The sequence below is a fragment of the Scomber japonicus genome, chromosome 4 (assembly GCF_027409825.1).
Source record: "Scomber japonicus isolate fScoJap1 chromosome 4, fScoJap1.pri, whole genome shotgun sequence".
In the NCBI taxonomy this organism is placed as follows: Eukaryota; Metazoa; Chordata; class Actinopteri; order Scombriformes; family Scombridae; genus Scomber; species Scomber japonicus.
The window spans coordinates 34,639,592-34,644,542 of NC_070581.1; positions in this window are offsets into that span (position 1 = coordinate 34,639,592).

Genomic DNA, 4,951 nt, shown 5'->3' on the forward strand with positions numbered 1-4,951 from the left:
TTTAATTATAACACAGAAGAGTATGTGCTGTTTCTTCCACCACACTGCCTCTGTTTCATCTCTGCTTCTCTGTGAAGTGATGGATTAGCTCTCATTAAGCTGCAGTCGGTTTTACAGTAAGTCTACAATACACAAAGTATTGATCATCAGTATTCACTATTCATCTTTCCAACAGAACTGCAAGATGGAAACACTGGACTCAGCAATGCAGTAAACCTTTATGTTGGAGCTGAAGGAGGAAGTGGTTCAATGCAATGCTCATTGACTTTGTCTGGAAACACCAAGTTCTTCTGTAAAGGAGAATGTAAAGAAGAAAACATTCTCATTAAAACAGATGATGTCACAGCTCAGAGCGGCAGATACAGCATCAGATATAAAGACGGATCCTCTGGAAGAAGTGTGACTGTGGCCTTCACACAGCTGACCAAGTCGGACTCTGGACGGTACAGATATGGTTTGGGTGGATCTTTGGTTCCAGATTCTTACTGTGACTTTGACCTCAGAGTTACAGATGGTGAGTTTCTACTGAAAGTCACAAAACCTGATATATTTACTATGTTCATCCCATTTAATGATTGTGAAGCATAAGAATAAATGAAGTCAGATAGAATGTAATTAAACTGTGTGAAGACTGTGAGACGTTTATGATATATTGACTCAGTGTATCCAGCAGTCAGACTGTGGTTGAACTGGGCAGCTCCCAGTGTGACTCTGTGGATCTGTGTCAATGTGAAGCAGGAAATATTGTGATCAGACTGCAGCATCTTACAGGAAGTACAGACACTAACTGTTGATTGTTCATCTTTTCAGAAGCACCATTGGGGGTAAACACTGGTTTCATCCGTGCAGAATCTGAGGGAGGAAGTGTCACTCGTGGATGCGGTGGTACTGTCCATGGAAGCAGGAAGTTCCTCTGTAAGGATGAATGTGAAAAAGAAGAAGACATCCTCATTGAAACAGAAGGGAACAGATTTGAGACTGACAGATACACCATTGAATATACAAAGGAATCTGGACTGTCTGTGACCATCACACAGCTGAAGGAGACGGACACAGGACAGTACAGGTGTGGTTTCGGCAGACCGTCTCGGGATTCACCCTACTCGTTCTCGCTCTTTGTTGTAGAGGGTGAGTTTTCTAATGAAAATCATGACAAAATTTATTCTTAATATATGTACCTTCTGGTAAGTGCATATGAGCTTTTAAACAAACAACCAAAGTTCCAGCTAGAATCTGATTGGTGTGATCTAATGAATGGCAGTGAGAGGAGCACTAAGGTCAGAGTTATTAGAAAGATACAGCTGTATGTGGGACAACACACCCTCCAACTGATCAAAAAACTTTGAATTGCAGCAGAAAGTGGAGACACGTGGTCCATATTTATATACAATCAATGGTGGTACTAAAATCATGGTGTCAGGATGTCAGTACAAAGCATCCTGACACTGTTTGTTCACATGCACACCGTGTGCACAGCAGCAGACTGTACATTTAAACTGTGAATGGGCTACAGAGGGATGCCAGTGCTGAAACTGGATGACCTTCTCAACATGTTTCCTCAGTCATAAAATATTTGCAAACTGATTAATTTAAGTATTTAAAATCCTTGAGGTCTTCTTCTCTCCTGCCATTATTGGTACATTAATGCATTTCTGGGCACGTTCCTGCATCCTTTAGATCAGTGGGATAACATGAAACCACTGGCAGGATTGTGTATCACATCAACCACATGTTCACAACATAGATCCACATGTTAAACAAGCTACTTATGGTAGAAAAACTCCACAGAGAACCTTTAAGCTTCCAATACAAGAGATCCCAGTCTAACTATACACTACATGTCTCTCTCTCTCTCTCTTCCTTCCCAGCCAACTCTGATGTCTTTGGTCCAGATCACTTATGGCCTCTGGTTGTATGTTTTCTTGTGATTGTTGTGCTGGTTGCTGTTGTTCTGCTGTTCGTCTACAAAGTGAAAATGATGGGGAACTTTGGTTTGAACACCAGAGAAACTTCAGACAGCAAGAACAAGGAGGTGACTTTCTTAACTCTGAATGTCTCATGTCAACTCTAACTGTTGGCAGACATTTTATTGTTTTTGTAGTTAGTAATAAACAATCTCATGTGTGTAAATACTTCACTAATATGAACAAAACTATAATGAAATAAAATCATAATGACTGTTATTAGACATCTGACCTGTTGAGTTGTTATCACTAAAATATCAGCAAACAATTATCTAAGAAGAACACAATATCTGTTCTGTTACACTGCTTACTGCTGTATTTTAGGTTTCATGTTATTCCTGTTTCATTTTCAGTTATATGTCCACTATGAGTACCGTCCTCCTGTCCACTATGAGGACCGTCCTCCTGTCCACTATGAGAGCCTTCTTCCTGTCCACTATAAGTACCGTCCTCCTATCCACCATGAGAACCGTCCTCCTGTCTCCATGACTGAAGACAATGTCTATGACGACGTCTGCCAGAGTCTGGATGCAGCCGACATGGAACCGGACCACATCTACTCTGCCCTTGGAGAGACAACAAACATGTGATGATGTTTGGATTTGGATCTGGATTCTGTACTGAACAGGTTAACATGTGCTGCAAGGTTCCAGTTTGTTCCACTTTTTTCTTTATTATTTTTTTAATCAGCAGATATTAACTATAAACTTGCTATTCTTCACTTCTATGCTGATGATACACATCTATTAATGTTTCTGAGAATGTTCAACAACTTATTTCTTTCTTATAGTGAAATGTTCATTCTGTCTTCTAAACTGTAGATGTTGTTTGATATTGTTCTTCTACACTTTGAACCAACTCTGTGTCCTACAAATTATGTTTATATTTGATTAAATTACAACAGCAGATATGTAACATTGCTGAATCACATTTTCTTTCTCAACATGATGTTAAAATATTGATACTGAATGTATGAGTTAAATGTTCAGAGTCAATGTACCTGGCTGTTTTATATTCCACCAAAATATCTGATGCTATAATAAAATCTCATATTCATCACCCTTACAGTTATTTTGAATAATTCAACATACCTCTAGTTATTTTCTTTCAGTGTCTGCTGAGAATTAAGAGTTGAAGGCAGAATCCTGATCTACGTTTCCTCCCTAAGAACTTTCCCTCTCTGCCTCTGTCCAATGAACAGTTACAGTGACCGAGTCCCACAGCTCACCTCTGATGGTACCTGTTGGCAACATTTTCATACAGGAAGATTACAATGTGCTTTTGGCAGTAAATGCAGTATAACAACATCTAAAGATAATGACATGAAGCTTCTAAATGAAAACCCTGTGAAGAATCAATCATGTTTGATATTTCAACACTTTCAAGTCTCACTGACTGTCGAGTATCTTTTCCTTTTTTTTTTTGCAGATTACACTGTCAGTGTGTGATGTGTTTGTGGCTCATAGTGATAAACCTGCAGAGAATTATCAGAGACTCCTCTCAGCTTTACAGAGCTTTATAGTGAGTTTCGGCTCATTGTTTAACTGTCCAGCTGCAACTTTACTGTTCTGGTTCACTCTCAGCGCTCTCATAGCACTGAATTTCAGAGAATAAAACTCCACTGTACACTACCTGCTCAGCACCAACCAGCAAACAGACACAGTTAGCTGTAGACTAGCTGGTGAACATAGTGGAGCATTTAGCAGCTAAATAGCCAGATATTTCCCTCAGGAGTTGGTAGAGAGTAAAAACAGAGCTAAAACAGAGTGAATATTATAAACACACCTATTGACACAGTAGATTTACGAGCCGCTGACCCTGATCTTGACCTGGAGAGCTAAATGTCTAAACCCAACCCTAAACTGAATCTAAACCCCAATGCCAATCCTAAAGGATGAGTTCACTATTTGTCCAGTGTCTTAAAACATGTATAGTAACAAAAAAGACAGTCTGAATAATTTTGAACATTTCCTTCAACTCTAAAAACCAAATCTTAACCCTCAAACAGACATTTGAAGGCCTGTCTCAAAGTGTACAAGTACAAACAGTTTCATCAGTATTCAGATCAGCTGTTTCTCTGTCAGTGTGAACCCAGCCGAGTCACAGTAAATCCTCCACCAGGGGGCAGCAGAGCTGAGAGTCAGTTTAAATGTGTGTGTGAGAAAGTCAGAGCCAGAAAGAGGAAATGAAAGTATGCATGCATGATTGTGCGGACAAATGTGTGTGTTTGAGTGTGTCTGTGTGTGTGTGTGTGTGTGTGTGTGTGTGTGTTGTGGTTGTGTGTTTCAGCTGACAGACATATATAAAAAAATAAACAAATAAAATCCAGTGATTCCTTCAGATACTGTGATGTACAGATGTGCACACATTAACTCACTTTATCTGGAACATTTTCAAGAAATTAAAAAAAAAAAAAAAAAAAATTCTATATTATACATTTTATTTTTATATGATTCATATTGGCTGATTTGGTGAACTATTCTGTTCTTGTTAAAGCTCACGAGATACCTTGTGAAGCAAACTGATGAGAGCAAACACATTTTCTGGTGTGATGAGAATTCTTGTGATGATTCTTGAATATGCAAAGATGAGATTAATTCATATTTTTAATTACAAGCTTGGGAGCAATAGTCTACATGCATGAGACAACTGACAAAGGTTTGACACTTCACTCTCACTTGTACTGTAAAAAAGGCCCCAATGTCAAGAGTTAAAATATTAATACTGTTGCCCATACAGGGCTTTTATGTCTGATCTGCTGTTAGGTACCTGGTTATTCAGTGCTGGCAATTTAGAGGGTGAGCCAACCCATGTGATTGTTCAAGGCCTCTCCCTTTCTTTGCCAAACATAAGCAACATCTATGTGCCCAAACAATTCCAGTTTAGTCTCATCAAACCATAGCACAGACATCCAAAACTCATCTTTACCTTTCAAGTGTTCACGGGCAAACCTCAGTCTGGCTTTGATGTGCTGCTCTTTGAGTAAA